The sequence below is a fragment of the Macaca fascicularis genome, chromosome 10, assembly GCF_037993035.2.
Source record: "Macaca fascicularis isolate 582-1 chromosome 10, T2T-MFA8v1.1".
Lineage (NCBI taxonomy): Eukaryota > Metazoa > Chordata > Mammalia > Primates > Cercopithecidae > Macaca > Macaca fascicularis.
The window spans coordinates 60,797,923-60,814,925 of NC_088384.1; the positions used below are offsets into that span (position 1 = coordinate 60,797,923).

Genomic DNA, 17,003 nt, shown 5'->3' on the forward strand with positions numbered 1-17,003 from the left:
AAAGAGTAGCACCACTCCCCAAATAGTGAAGCACAAGAGGACAAAGAGTTATGAAGAAAAGAAGGGCTCAGTTTTGGAGACATTGCATTTGAATACTGAGAGTATCAGACCATGATTGAAGGAAAGACAAAAATACAGAGACATCAGCTTGGCATGCGACCACTTTGGCTCTAGTAGCATTTCATGCTTTGTAAGAGGTACAATGAGAGGCCAACTGAAACCACATATGTCTACACTTTAAAATGTAGGGTGAGCCAGAAGTAAAAGATACGTCCTTTCAAAATCTCAAGCCATGTGTTTAGATTAAAATGATGATCTATTGTTAGTGACACAAAGTAAATGACAGAATAAAATAATTCTCCTAGGAGAGATTTTAAAAACTCTATACATCAAACGTTGCTTTTCTAAAAATAAATTTAAACCATAATGTCTAGCATCCAGCCAAAATAATGAGGACCTTTAGTCTACAAGTCAACATAAATAGGAAACAAAAGACAGGATAAACAATAGAAGAATTCAACAGGAAATTTTTTGCGTTTATCAGACACATACTATAAAACAATCATGCTTTTATTTAGAGTGAGATAGAAGTCAAACTGGAAAATTTTGGCAGAAACCTGGAAACTATGAAAATTGACAAAGACTTTGAAAAAAAATAGAAAATATACATCATTGGGAAATTACCTAAAATTTAAGGAAAATAAAAAGAACCATCTTCATAAATTTGTGTGTCATCTTTGTGCAGCAGGTCAGTTAATCTTCCCTGTACATTGCAAATGTTACTGTGTGTGCTGTCAAAGCAAGTACAAAAGAATATTCTTAACATTAACAGAGAGAAAAAAAAAACATTAACATTGTAGGAACAAGTCACTGAAAGCTGATTTTTCAACAGCAACAATGGAAACCGAGGAAGATTTAAATATCTTCCATTTGTTGATGTAACATAATAGCCAATTAAAAATTCTATGCTCACTAAATTTAATTAAGACTAACATGAAATAAAGGCATTTTTCTGACTTGTGAAATAGAGTTGTGTCGTTACACTTACACAGTGCTGGAATTTTCTTTGAGGAAAGTGTTTAATAAAAATGTTAATTTATGTTACATATAAGATAATATTTAGATTATTTTTTCTTGTACTTATTTTGGTAAATTTTAACTTTCAACTAATTTGTAAATTTCATCTGAAATTTCAAATTTATTGGCAAAAATTATTCATAATATCCATCAATGTTCTTTCATTAACTGTAAAACCTATATGAATATCCTATTTTGTTCAAGATATTGATAATTTGTTTTCTCTCTTTTGTTTCTAGATCCGTCTTGGGAGGTTTTGTAATATCATTCTACAGCTGCAAAATTTTACTTTACTGATATTCTCTACAGAATATTTGTTTTCTATCTCAATGCTTTCTCATTTAAATTTTTTTTCCTGCTGTTTTTCTTTAAACTTGAACTTCTCATCTTATTTCTGACTTTTAAGCTGACATTATTGATATTCAAGCTTCACTTACTTCTAACATAGGCACTTAAAGCCACAAATTTCTGTCACCTGTTTCTTTACTTAAAATAAAGATATTATTAAGTGCATACAAAATTTGATTATATCTTCTTGTTGAAATGACCGTTTTATAATTATGAAATAGTTCTCTTTAATGTTTGTCACATTTACTTTTCTGAAGGACCACTTGATCTTTTTTGTAATAAAGACATGTCAGTTGGTTTGTATATGTTTGCTTCCAACCTACAGCATTGCATTATTTAACAGGTATTCTTCAAGCAGTAAGTAGTTGCATTTACTTTTAATTCAATCTCATAATCTGTGTTTTGGTTGAAGTAGTAATGAATCCATTTACATTTAATTCAGTTATTTACGTATTTTGGTTTAGGTCTGCTATTTTATCACTTGTTTTCTCTATGTTCTGTTTTCTTCCTCTGTGGTCGATGCTGTTGTTTTTAGGTGTTGTTTTGTTGTTTTCTCCTTTCCTATCATTTTTTTTTTCCTTCTGCATTAATCAAGTTTTGGTTATTCAACTTTCTCCTTTACTAATATTTATCATAATTGTTAGTATCACCATATTTAGCAAATACCTTGTAAATTACCAAATATATGTATATCTAATTTATCTTAAATGTATTCTCTTATTATATTAAAAAATACAACAATTTCCATTTATTTCTCAGTGTTGCTTTTTTTGTCATTTTACTTTTAAATGTATTATAAACTCTACAAGATATTTCTATTGTTTCGTTTATTTGTTTTTTTGAGATGGAGTCTTGGCTCTAGCTCTGTCACTCAGGCTGAAGAGCAGTGGCACCATCTGGGCCCACTGCAACCTCTGTCTCCTGGGTTCAAACTATTTTCCTGCCTTGGTCTCCCGAGTAGCTGGGATTACAGGCATGAACCACCTCACCCAGTTAATTTTTGTATTTTTAGTAGAGACGGGGTTTCATCATGTTGGCCATGCTGCTCTTGAACACCTGACGTTAAGTGATCCACCTGCCTTGGCCTCCCAAAGTGCTGGGATTAAAGGTGTGAGCCACCACACCCAGCCTTGCTGTTGTTTAAAATGTAAACAGCTAATGTATTTTGATATTTACTCAATTATTTTATCCATTCCAGAGTGGCATGTATTTCTTTTTACCTCTCCATTCTTATATTAAATCATTATTTTTTAACTTGAAAACATGTTTACTATTTCTTGTAAAGGAAGAAAACTGTTTAATAATTTCCTCAGCTTTGTTAGAAAATATTCTTACTTTAATTTTTGAAGATAATTCAAAATAATTCTCCCAGTTATAATTGTGAAGGCATCTTTCTATTTTTTTGTGTCTTTCATAGTTTCTGTTAAAAGTTAGTGATTCTTACTGTTTTCTCTAGTTGCTTTTAGAGATTTTCTCATTGTCTTTGATGTTTGTTAGTATTATAACAGTCATTTTGTTTGTAATTGTGATTGATATGGTTTGGCTCTGTGTCCCCACCTAAATCTCATCTGGAATTGTAATCCCCACGTGTAGAGGGAGGGAAGTGATTGGATTACGGAGGCAGTTTCCCTTATGCTGTTCTTCTAATAGTGAGTGAATTCTCATGAGGTCTGATGGTTTTAGAAATGGTAGTTTTCCCTGTGCTCTCACAGGTTCTCTTTCTTGCCTGCACCTTTTCAGATATGCCTGCTTCCCCTTCCCCCATTATTGTAAGTTTCCAGAGGACCCCCAGCCCTGTGGAATTGTGAATCAATTAATCCTCTTTCCTTTATAAATTACCCAGTCTTGGGAAGATCTTTGTAACACTGTGATAACAAACTAATACAGTGATTTTATTTGTTTTTGAAATATGCTGAACTTCTTGAATCTGTTGATTTTAAAAAATCAAATATAGAACTCTCTTGACTATTATTTCTCAAAATAATGCTCTGTCTCATTATCTTTGCTTCTCCTCTGGGAATCCAATTACAAGTAGATTTGATTTACTTCTTTTCTTTCTTTTTTACTGTTTCATATTTTTCAATTTTTATTTTTGTATTTCTGATTCTTTTTTATTTATTTTGTATGTTTTTGCAATCCACCACTTTCTTTTAACATTTCTTTTACTATTTCAATTTGCTATTTTTATTTTCTTTACCGAGTTTGTTTTTATATCCAGCAATAATGTATTAACTTTTGTTTTTAAAATATATATTGTACTTTTTTATATATTCCATCTTATCATTTATTTTGTACATCTTTCCTTTCTTTTAAACATTATTGGCTAACTGTAATGTCTGGATCACCTCTGGGTTTCTTTATGTTTATTATTTTATATTTTCATTATCAATCACTTTATTCTGATTTTCTGTATATGTTATAACTTATTAATCTACATTGCTGAAGATATATTTTAGAGGCCTTTCTATAACTAATTTTGGCTTATTTTTTCCTGGCAGATAGTTAAATTTCTGGCAATTCTCATTAATTCTACCAATGCCTTGGTATAGTTATTTTTTTAAGGAAATATGAAAGGGTTTTTTATGTGATTGGTTTGTGGTTTGTTTGCTTTTTTAACCCCCAATAGAAAATAGCCTTTACTTCTAGGGTATAACTGTAATGCACCCTCAAATGAGTGTCTGGGGTGCTTGAGGAATCTCTGCTCTGGCTAAGACCAAACCCCTGCTATATTCTACTCTCTGTGCAATCGCTCAGATCTTCTCAGGTGCATTCCGACCAGCAGCTGCTCTCTACCAGTCTCTTCAGGTGTCACTATGTGCACATGTAGTTCAAAAGACCAAAAAAAAAAAAAAAAAATTCTCAAAATAAAAGGAAAATTCTCTTAGTTTTCTGGATTTCGTTCTCCTTGGCTTCCTGCATCTGGTACCTGAATCCCAATCTGAAGCCACCTCAACTGTCTGAAATTTGATGTTTGCCTTCTTTGCGTGGGAAGATTATATTTGCTCCTATCTCCCTACATTTAAGTCAGGAAATATTCCTTAGAGAAGCTGAGACAAATATTTGACCCAGATTGCCTCGATTATTTCAAGGACACAACCTGGCATTTCTTACTCCCCAAAACTAACAAAAAGATTTTTTCTTTTTCTTTTTTTTTTTTTTTTTTTTTTGAGATGGAGTCTCTGTCACCAGGCTGGAGTGCAGTGGCACGATCTTAGCTCACTGCAATCTCTGCCTCCCGGGTTCAAGCAATTCCCCTGCCTCAGCCTCCTGAGTAGCGGGGACTATAGGGATGCAACACCACGCCTAGCTAATTTTTTGTATTTTAGTAGAGGTGGTGTTTCACCACGTTGGCCAGATAGTCTCGAACATCTGACCTTGTGATCCGCACGCCTCCGTCTCCCGAAGTGCTGGGATTACAGGCATAAGTCACCACGTCCAGCCAGAATTTTCCTTTTACTACATACTCAATTTAAGTTTCATGTTTGTGTGAAGCATAAAGATAAGTTTAAAATAGCTAGTCTAACATGAGTAGAACAAAAATCTCTGAGGCTTTCTTTGGATTAATCAATCTCTAGTTTGGAAGTAACACAAGTACTTTTAATGCCCTCACAAATACATGGCTATATTGTTTTAAATATTCTTATTAATGTCTTTTTCTTAATTTTTCTTTCTCTTATTTTGTTTCCAGTAGATTTCTAGCACTTTTAACCTTAATAAAATAGATCAGTTCAACACAAGTAAGTGTTTCAGACTCTCAAAAAACAGGCTCCTGTACATTCTAGGCAGCGTCTGAAAAACTAAATGTTTACTTTTCCTCTACAACCTCCCCTTTCTTCCACATCTAGACTTAAATTTCTACATGTAAGAATATTTTTTAAAAAGCAATTAACTTACTTTTTGAACCCTAATGGAACTTGGTCCTTAGCTATGCATTCATTGTCAATATAGTGTCAGAGGTTGGGTCTCTCACAACACTTTCATTTATTTCATTTATTTTTCACAAGAATCAAAACTTACTTGGTATTTTTATGTTCCTGCTTTGTTTGAATCCAAATAGGTTTATATATGTTTTTCGATTTAGACTTTACAATAGTTACCATAAAATTTAGTTATTTTAAAAAAAGAAATATGCCGGGCACAGTGGCTCATGCCTGTAATCCCAGCACTTTGGGAGATAGAAGCAGGTGGATCACGAAGTCAGGATTTTTAGCCCAGCTTGACCACAAGGGTGAAATCCTGTCTCTACTAAAAATACAATAATTAGCCGGGTGTGGTGGTGTGCGCCTGTAATCCCAGCTACTCAAGGGGCTGAGGCAGAATTGCTTGAACCTTGGAGGTGGAGGTTTCAGTGAGTCCAGATCGCGCCACTGCACTCCAGCCTGGGCGACAGAGCAAGACACCATCTAATATATATTTATATAAAATACCTTTTCCTATTTAAAAAAAAAAGTTATTATTTTTGTCTTCAAAAAATAAGACTTTATTAGACATCATACAGTATAAGACTTGTCCTATAAAAAAAACTTCTACACAGTTTAAAACTTTTTATGTATGTATTACCAACTAAACTCTATAATTTTTACATTTTTTAATTAAGTACTTTTTTTTAAAGACCAATTTTCTTTTTTTTATTTTATTTTATTTTATTTTTATTTTTATTATTATACTTTAAGTTCTAGGGTACATGTGGATAACATGCAGGTTTGTTACATATGTATACTTGTGCCATGTTGGAGTGCTGCACCCATCAGCTCGTCAGCACCCATCAACTCGTCATTTACATCAGGTATAACTCCCAAAGCAATCCCTCCCCCCTCCCCCCTCCCCATGATAGGCCCCGGTGTATGATGTTCCCCTTCCTGAGTCCAAGTGATCTCATTGTTCAGTTCCCACCTATGAGTGAGAACATGCGGTGTTTGCTTTTCTGTTCTTGAAATAGTTTGCTGAGAATGATGGTTTCCAGCTGCATCCATGTCCCTACAAAGGACACGAACTCATCCTTTTTTATGGCTGCATAGTATTCCATGGTGTATATGTGCCACATTTTCTTAATCCAGTCTGTCACTGATGGACATTTGGGTTGATTCCAAGTCTTTGCTATTGTGAATAGTGCTGCAATAAACATACGTGTGCATGTGTCTTTATAGCAGCATGATTTATAATCCTTTGGGTATATACTCAGTAATGGGATGGCTGGGTCATATGGTACTTCTAGTTCTAGATCCTTGAGGAATCGCCATACTGTTTTCCACAATGGTTGAACTAGTTTACAATCCCACCAACAGTGTAAAAGTGTTCCTATTTCTCCACATCCTCTCCAGCACCTGTTGTTTTCTGACTTTTTAATGATTGCCATTCTAACTGGTGTGAGATGGTATCTCATTGTGGTTTTGATTTGCATTTCTCTAATGGCGAGTGATGATGAGCATTTTTTCATGTGTCTGTTGGCTGTATGAATGTCTTCTTTTGAGAAATGTCTGTTCATCTCCTTTGCCCACTTTTTGATGGGGTTGTTTGTTTTTTTCTCATAAATTTGTTTGAGTTCTTTGTAGGTTCTGGATATTAGCCCTTTGTCTGATGAGTAGATTGCAGAAAATTTTCTCCCATTCTGTAGGTTGCCTGTTCATTTTGATGGTAGTTTCTTTTGCTGTGCAGAAGCTCTTTAGTTTAATGAGATCCCATTTGTCAATTTTGGCTTTTGTTGTCTTTGCTTTTGGTGTTTTAGACATGAAGTCCTTGCCCATGCCTATGTCCTGAATGGTATTACCTAGGTTTTCTTCTAGGGTTTTTATGGTATTAAGTCTAACATTTAAGTCTCTAATCCATCTTGAATTAATTTTCGTATAAGGAGTAAGGAAAGGATCCAGTTTCAGCTTTCTACTGATGGCTAACCAATTTTCCCAGCACCATTTACTAAATAGGGAATCCTTTCCCCATTTCTTGTTTTTCTCAGGTTTGTCAAAGATCAGATGGCTGTAGATGTGTGATATTACTTCTGAGGACTCTGTTCTGTTCCATTGGTCTATATCTCTGTTTTGGTATCAGTACCATGCTGTTTTGGTTACTGTAGCCTTGTAGTATAGTTTGAAGTCAGGTAGCGTGATGCCTCTAACTTTGTTCTTTTGACTTAGGATTGTCTTGGCAATGCGGGCTCTTTTTTGGTTCCATATGAACTTTAAAGCAGTTTTTTCCAATTCTGTGAAGAAACTCATTGGTAACGTGGTGGGGATGGCATTGAATCTGTAAATTACCTTGGGCAGTATGGCCATTTTCACGATATTGATTCTTCCTATCCATGAGCATGGAATGTTCTTCCATTTGTTTGTGTCCTCTTTTATTTCACTGAGCAGTGGTTTGTAGTTCTCCTTGAAGAGGTCCTTTACATCCCTTGTAAGTTGGATTCCTAGGTATTTCATTCTCTTTGAAGCAATTGTGAATGGAAGTTCATTCATGATTTGGCTCTCTATTTGTCTGTTACTGGTATATAAGAATGCTTGTGATTTTTGCATATTTATTTTGTATCCTGAGACTTTGCTGAAGTTTCTTAACAGCTTAAGGAGATTTTGGGCTGAGACAATGGGGTTTTCTAAATATACAATCATGTCATCTGCAAACAGGGACAATTTCACTTCTTCTTTTCATAAGTGAATACCCTTTATTTCTTTCTCTTGCCTGATTGCCCTAGCCAGAACTTCCAACACTATGTTGAATAGGAGTGGTGAGAGAGGGCATCCCTGTCTTGTGCCAGTTTTCAAAGGGAATTTTTCCAGTTTTTGCCCATTCAGTATGATATTGGCTGTGGGTTTGTCATAAATAGCTCTTATTATTTTGAGATACGTCCCATCAATACCGAGTACTTTTTTAAAATTTTGCTAGATCATTGAACTTTGATATTTTGTCTTTTTAAATAAAACTTAGACTTGGCATAACAAACATTTTGCAATAATACTGTTCTTTATTTGCTTTTTGGTTTTCAATTTACAGCAATTTATTGTTAATATTTAGAGAATAAGTAGTAAAATAATTAACTTATTAAAAATGTTCTTCCTATAAAATATTACTGTACACTTCCAATAAATTTTTATGTGCAATGGTCTCACTCCCAGAGAGAAGATTTTCTAGTCCAATATCGAGGTCTAAGAAGGTTTTATGTATGCTCTACTTACTGCCTAATTCTCTGGAACTATTAAACAATGAAGCATACAATATATTCTAAATTTCAAACTGCATTATCATCATATTTGTTTTACTTAAACCCTAATAATAAGTTTCACTTTTGACACCTGAAATTATTACAATGGGCTTCCATCATGCCAATCTCAACCTCTCAATATTTCTGGCATTTGCAGTATTTTTCTGAGATATTTAAGAAGAATCATCTGAATAGTATTTTGTTTATCAGAGCCTCAATTAATATATACATAAATTTTTGGTTAATACAGGCCCCTAATCTCTAAATACAAGTACTAAAATATGTTGGGTTTTTTATTTTTTTGGCTCAACTTTTATAGTTCAGATAGCCCAGGATTGGAAAGACCTGTTGATTTTTATTACTGTTTTATTCTCTTAGTTCTTGCTTGCTTGTTTTTTTTTTCCCCCCAAACTGAACCTATGTTCTAAAATTCTGAAATGAATTTTTTTCATGCTAGTATGAAGAGGGTTTAATTTGAACTTTTTTTGGCATCTGATCAGGATATGTAAAAATACACTTAGAATTTGTACATATAATCTCCAGCTAAAAAAAATAAATATTAATAGTTTTAGTATTATTGTGTTAAATTTTCTGAAAGTATATATATCATCAATGTCTTCTATAAATCCATGATTTTTTTATTTCCTCTTGTTTTTATTTCTATCAGCCACAATATATATTAATAAATTAGGCTGTATCTCTAACCTATTATCATATTCTGTTTTCCTTTTCTCCAAATAAATCATTAGTAAGTATATATTTTCTTACTATTAAAAAGGTTGGCCAGGCTCAGTGGCTCATGCCTATAATCCCAGCACTTCGGGAGGCCGAGGAGGACAGATCATGAGGTCAGGATTTCGAGTCGAGACCAGCCTGACCAACATGGTGAAACACCGTCTCTACTAAAAATACAAAAATTAGCCAAGCATGGTGGCACCTGCCTGTAATCCCAGCTACTCAGGAGGCTGAGGCAGGAGAATCACTTGAACCCAGGAGGTAGTGGTTGCAGTGAGGCGAGGTTGCGCCACTGCACTCCAGTCTGGGTGACAGAACAAGACTTCGTCTCAAAAAAATAAACAAAAAAGTAAATAGTTCATCAGTTGTCCATTTTTACAATATTTCCCACTCTATATGTTACTAGTATAAGACATGTTTACAAGGATTTTAGAGAATCTTTTTAATTGTCAATTTGAGCTGTTATTTATTGGCTTTTTTTTCAAGTGGTTATGGATTTTGTATTTGCCCATGTTTAATGAGCCTTACAACACTGGTATCAGAGAACATGAGTTATTTAATTTTTCTTTTTATTTTTTACATTGACACCTAAAACATGTTTTTCTCATTTATAACATTGAGTTATCAATATATATTCTTTACATTTACTTTATTAATTTTATTACTGATAACTTTACAACTTCCTATTTATACATATTTTATAATATATATACAAAACCTTTTAAGTTTTCCCAAAGTAAATATATATTGAATGTATATTAACTATTATACCATTTTCTATTATTAAATAAATATTTTGGAAACAACTGAATAGTAAACACATTTTCATTCTAAATTATGTATCTCAGTGTTACAAATAAACTAAATCAGGGCATTCTTAGATAGACATAAGGAGCAGTACAGTGTTTACTACTATAGCAAACAAGGAGATATTTAAAAACAACAAAAATATTTAAATTATAATATCAAAATATTTAAAAGAAGTATTTGCTTTAAGCAACAGCAGTTGAAGATAAAACAAAATTTGTTACATATGTTATCAGGATGTTGTTGGACCATCTAATAATTGCTGCATTAATTTAAGAGTAGTCATTTTAGTTTTTAACCTTATAAATTGTATTCTTAATGCAAAATTTAGGTAAATATGTTTTCATGGAAATTACCTAGAAATTTTATGACAGATTTTTTTCAAAATATGATAGAATTTTTGTTCATTAAATGTGTAAACTTTACATGTGTAATTGAAATTAGACAAGAGTTCAGTAAAAATCAGTGACAAATTATTAAAACATCAAGAATATTATTTTTAAAATTTCACTTTAAGATGAAATTAAATTACTGCCATAATTTTTAGAAATTAGTTCATTATTTATTGTTTCTATAGCATAGATTTGTTGGACATCAATTTGTAACATGAATACATTAAATGTTTCTTTCCACCTCTACAAATTAAAGAGAAAATAATGTAGATAAATTATGCCAATAAAGTTAAATTAATATGCTACTTGAATTTTAAAGAATATAAGAAGGTGATTAAAATGTAGAATGAGATATGTTAACATAAAAAATATAAGTGCAATGCATGAATACTATAGAATAGTGATATACCAAAGTAAACACTAAGAAAGAGCTAAATTATTTATAACACTATAAAGTTATATTGGGCTCAAATATACAATGGAAAAATAATACTGTAATCAGTTATTGTGGAATTAAATGTCAGTGAAAATCATTAGATTGTAGCTTAATTTTTCTAGGTCATAATTCAAAACACAACCATTTTGCATATTAAGCCTACATAAATAACACTGTAGTTATTGGTCTGAAAATTATACTGTTACTAAATAGGTTTGATATTAAATTACCTACATAGGATGACTGCACAAAACTAATCTACCACAAAAACTCAAGTTACTATGATTCAGAGAAACTGAAAGGAGAAAGGTACTTTTAAAGTCATTTTTGGCTCATTTTACAAACAAAGGAATAAAAAATCCACAAAAATATTTGATTAACATATATTGTAACTTGTTTCTAAAGATAACCAGATTTCTGCTTTTGTCCCTATTCTGGGGAAAAAAAAAAAAAAAAAAAAAAAAGGATTTACTCATTATGCTGGTGCTCTCCACTGAGGCCTCTTTTGTAAAAGTTTTACAACTTTTGGTCCTGATTTCCTCCCCCCAAAAAAGAAAGCAATGGGGCTAAACCTCCATTGCATGGAAATCCACACAAGAATGGCTAATCTAGTGAAAGTACCAGCCTGTGGCTCAGTATCTACCCTCTAATAATATTATTTAATTATTACTCCTATGTGAACAAGGCTAGTCCTTAATTTTTCTTCCACAAGAAAGCCTCAATGGAGAACATTAGCATAGGATGCAGCCATTCAGAGAAAGCAGACCATACAGTCTCTACGGATACAGAGAGATTACAAAGGTGTCCAGTTTGTGCGGTTATAACAAAATATCTGAGACCGGATCATTTATAAAAAGCAGAAATTAGTTTTCTTACAGTTCTGGAGGCTGCAAAGATCAAAGTCAAGGCACTGGCATGTTTGGTTGTCTGGTCAGGGCTGCTGTCTGATCCCAAGATGCTTGGTTGGTGCATTCTTTGTAGGGAAAGGGTACTGTGTCCCCACAAAGCAGAGATAGAAGGACAAGAAAGCTGAGTGCAGAGTGAAGCCTCTTTCATAAGAACCTTCCCATTCACAAGGGTGAAGCGCCCAAGACTGAATTAAAAAATAAGGAGCATATTGAAGTTCAATTTAAAAATTATTTAAAAACATAGTGTTAAGTGTGAGTAAACATGCCTATTCCTGTACCAATAATAGAAAACCTAAAGCTTCATGCTTACAGAAATTCATGAGATGAGGCCATGATCCTAGATAAGAAAGATGAAGCTTAAAAATAAATGCCACCAAAAGGCCAAACATATGTTTACAACTACCACAGAGAGAGTACAAAGATTTTTTGTTTGGGGGTGTGTGTGTGTGTGTATGTGTGTGTGTGTGTATGTGTGTGTGTGTGTATTTTCTTACTGTCTAGTTCCTTGCTTTAAAAGTTTGGGTAGGGACAAGAGGGAAAAAAAAGAAACTCAACTAAACGTTTGTGGCAAAACCCTATGTTTAAGCAAACTTAGCAATTTACACTCACACTGTATCTTTGGTTCAGCAGCTTCATCCTAGAATATAATGTGTATGAACTGATAATATCTCTGGTTCACGTAGTAGAACTGAAACAAAAATAAATGTAGAATATAGAGACAATGTCTCATATCATTTCAAAAATTCATTTTTTTAGGATCCCTTGCTAGAGAATTATTGTGTTCCCTTTGAAGATGTCATAACATTTTGCTTTTTCATAGTTCTAGTATTATTACACTGATTTCTTCACACCTGAAGAAACATTCACTTCTTACTTTTCAATTTACTTTCATTGGGGCAGGACTTTTTTTTTCAGGCTGTGACTAGGACGTATGTTGATGGAGGTCATTTGGCTTCGCTCCTGGGGTGCTTCAGCGGCAAATATTCAGTGTGGTTTTCTTGATGATAAATAGCCTTAGGGCCAAGGCATTCTCAAATACCAGTTGTAGTAGTCGAGTACTGGGCAGGTGAGTGGGCTCACAGCCTCCTGTGTAGCTGGGATGATGTGGGTGATGATAGTAGCAGAGAGCAGAGGTAGTAAGAAGCTTGTCTTTTTCCCAAGCACTGTGCACTTCTGTCAGCAGATGTGATGGACTGTGCAGGCTGACTTCCAGGCCTGTAGGTAGCACTTGCAGGTGACAGCCAACTGCAGCAGTGACAGTGAGTTTATGCTTGACCTTTGTTAACCAGGTGGGGTACTTGGGTGTCCCAGGTGATAGGTTGACCCATGGAATACTCAGTGGTTCAGAGGTCCTATGCTCGGCCTCTGAGGTGTAGGGCAAGGGTGGGAATCAATGAAGCTGGCAGGGCTAAGCCAGACAAGCCTGCACTTGGAACCTGCGATAGCAGAAGCAAGTGCCAACCCAGAGGGGTGTGAGGCTCCGCAGGCAAGTGAGCAAGAGTTGGACCCATTTGACTCTCACACTCTGGAGCAAGTGAAGCTCCCTTCCACAGCACAACCGCAAAGTTCATGTCAAACCTCACTCAGTTAGCACGGATAATAGTGCTCTAAAGATAAATAAATCATCCCAAGTCAGAGCACAGGAAGAGCTTATCCTCAGTAAATAAGACTGCCAACACAATCCACAGCCAAATTATTCACAGCAACACATTTCAAATTAAAGTAGTTTAGACAGATTTAAAAATAAATATATATGCATACATCAAAAATCCATTAAGGGGGCCACATTATGAAAAAAAGCATTGAAACATTTAGAAATAAGAAAAATAGAACTTAAATAACATAATTTTATATCTGTATATATTTATGTTGAGTAGATTAGCCATTGAGATTAAAATGAAATGGCTATATAAAGTAGAAAGTTAGGTTAATCTACAGATAATTAGTAAAAAGAAAGATATGAAGAAGTCATTCATAATAAAGTACCAAGTGATTAAACAGCTGCAATATATGAAACAGAGGTAATTCAAAATAGAATCCAAAATGATACAGGTCAACATATTTCGGATTTCCCAGAAAATGATATTGCTTTGGGGACACAATATTCAAACGAACAAAGTTAGACCATTTTCTGGAATTGCAAATGGGCAGAAATGCTCAAATTCAGGGAGCATAAGAAAGATAATTCACTCAGAGATTTTACAGCGCCCCAGCAAATGCAAATTAGTACATCTGTAGATAAAACATATCTAAAATGTAGATTTCTCTGCCTCTGTTTCAGTCATGGGTGTTTATGTGATTAGATTTCAGTTTAATTCGACGTAAGCATATCTGATGTGGTCACTTTTCAGACTATCTGCAAATTAAAGGAAAGCTGCTTGCTCATGAGTTCTTCTTTGCTCCCTTTCTATGGTCTGCAATGTGATTGTGGCAGTGAGCACTTTTCACCTTGAATGCAGAAATTAGAGTAAAAATGAGATCAATGTCCTAGCGGGTAACACAGCCACAAGAAAATGGGGACGAAGGTCCCTGCATAACCAAATAGAACAGAGCTTTCCTATTAGCCTGGGTGAGCGTGGAAACAGATTACCACACATAAGCCAAAACCGTGAGATCTTTTTGCAATAACATCTTGGTACTTACTATCATACAGATATTTAGGTACTCATATTGTTTCATCATTTGAGGAGAAAACAATAGCGAAAGGGAGAGAAAGAGAGAGAGGGTAATGAGTGGGTAAAGTCATAGGAGAGCGGAGAGACAGAAGTTTAGACTTTGTAAAATTGTCTCATGAAATTGTTTTATTTATAATAAAAAATAAAGTGAGAGAATATCAGCTTAGGGAATCCAAATACATTGCAGCTATGTGAAATTTATAAGTTACTCCCAGAAAACTTAAAGACTAAAAACATTAAAATTAAAGGTTGGAAAAATACACAACCAACAAGCAAAATTACTACTAGCCAAAAAAAATTGTCAAAATGATATGAACAAAAATTGGCTGAAACAAGCAAACCTAAATGGCTAGCAAACATAAAAAGTGTCAAATTTGCTAGTAGTTATTGGGAAATAAAATTGACATATATGTATACGTGTGTGTATTATATATATATGTATAAATGTATATATTCACAGATGTATATATCAACTTTTAATAATTAAACTAGTAGAAATCTTAAGGAGAGAAAGCCTTGGCAAATAAACATTTATAGTACATATTGTTACAAACATTATAGAAAGAAATCTGCCAGTGTCTATTTAAATAAAAGTCTATAAACATACTAACCCAACAACTCCACTATTAAAGCTCATCTGTGTAGAAATATCCACATAGCAAAATAATAAATGTGTCTCGTTAAAGAACAGGATTCAGGTACATAAGTTGCTAGGGCTGCCATAACAAAGTATCACAGACTGAGTGACTTAAAGAATGGCCTCTTAGCCGATAGTGGTGTCTCACGCCTGTAATCCCAGCACTTTGGGAGGCCAAGGTGGGCAGATCATGAGGTCAGGAGATCAAGACCATGCTGGCCAACATGTTGAAACTCCATCTCTACTAAAAATACAGAAAAATTAGCTGGGCGTGGTGGCGTGTGCCTGTAGTCCTAGCTACTCAGGGAGGCTGAGGCATGAGAATTTCCTGAACCTGGGAGGCAGGGCTGCAGTGAGCCGAGATCGCGCCACTGCACTCCAGCCTGGTGACAGAGCAAGACAATGTCTCAAAATAAAATAATAATAAATAATTTAAAAATGAATAAAAACTAATAAAGAATGGCCTTTTATTTTCTCACAGTTTAGGAGGCTACAAGTCCAAGATCAAGATGTCAGCAGAGCTGGTTTCTTTTTGAGACTTCTGTCCTTGGCTGGTAGATGGCTCTCATTTTACGTGGTCTGCCCTGTGTACACAACTGTGTCCTAACCTTTCGTTTGTATCAGGACACCAGTCATTAAATTAGAACTCACTCAAATGACTTTCTTTAACTTAGTTACTCTTTGAAAAGCTCTTTCTCCAACTACAGTCACATCTTGAGGTAGTGAGGGTAAGAACTCCAACACATAAACTTTGAGGGGACATAATTTAACCCATAACAATATGGATGGCTATTCTACTGTATTTTTAGTAATAAAAATGCAGAAAAATTCTGAATTACCATTAATAGAGAAATCATTATGTAATATTGTAAGTCATCCATAATACAATAATTATACAAATTTAAAATATGATTTTATTAATTTATATTAATGTGTATGGATATTCATAATATGTTATGCTATGGTTTGGATATTTTTGCCCTCCAAATCTTATGTTGGAATGGAATATCCAGTTTTGGAGGTGGCTTGATGGGAGGTGATTGGATCATGAGGCAGTTTCTCATGGTTTAACACCATCCCCCTTGGTGGTGTCAGGGAGAAAGTGAGTTCTTGTGAGATGTGGTGGTTTGAAATTGTGTGGCACCTCCTCCCTCTCTTCCTTGTTCCGACTCTCACTATGTGACGTGCTGGCTTTCCCATTTCCCTCTCCCATCATTAGAGGACTTTTCCAGAAGTAGATGCTGACACTGTGCTTCCTGTTTAGCCTGCAGAGCTTTGAGCCAATTAAGCCTCTTTTTCTTCTTTTTTAATAAATTGGCCAGTCTCAAGTTTTTCTTTACAGCAATTCAAAATTGGCCTAATATATCTGGTCAGGAGTAAAATGTAATGATGTTAGTTTCCTAGAAGGGGACATTTTTCCATTTTGCTTGCTAGAAGTTAATTTGATTATTTCTTTTTTTTTTTTTTTTTGCTATTGAGTTGAGTTCCTTTTATATTTTGGGTATTACCTCCTTATTAGATGCATATTTTGCAAATGTTTTTCTAGAAGGGGAATCTGGATTGTCTATTATGTCAATTGATCTTTTTGATGTATGGAAGCTTCTCAGTTTGATGCAATCTTCTTTATTTATTTATTTTTTTATTTGGTTGCCTTTGCTTTTGGGGACATAGTGAAAGAAAAAAGTCATTACTTGGTCTAGTGTTGTAAAGCTTTTTTCCCTATGTTTTCATCTAGCAGTTTTACTGTTTCAGGTTCTACATTTAAGTTTTTATTCCTGTTTGACTTAATTTTTGTG

The 17,003-nt window shown here is 34.2% G+C and overlaps 1 non-coding gene across 1 annotated transcript; it reads right to left on the reverse strand.

The window, feature by feature from the left end:
* Positions 1-700: 700 nt before the first annotated feature.
* On the reverse strand, positions 701-807 carry LOC135965813 (U6 spliceosomal RNA). Its single transcript, XR_010578926.1, has one exon. It is a non-coding gene; the product is annotated as a U6 spliceosomal RNA (small nuclear RNA).
* Between the last annotated feature and the right edge of the window lie 16,196 nt (positions 808-17,003).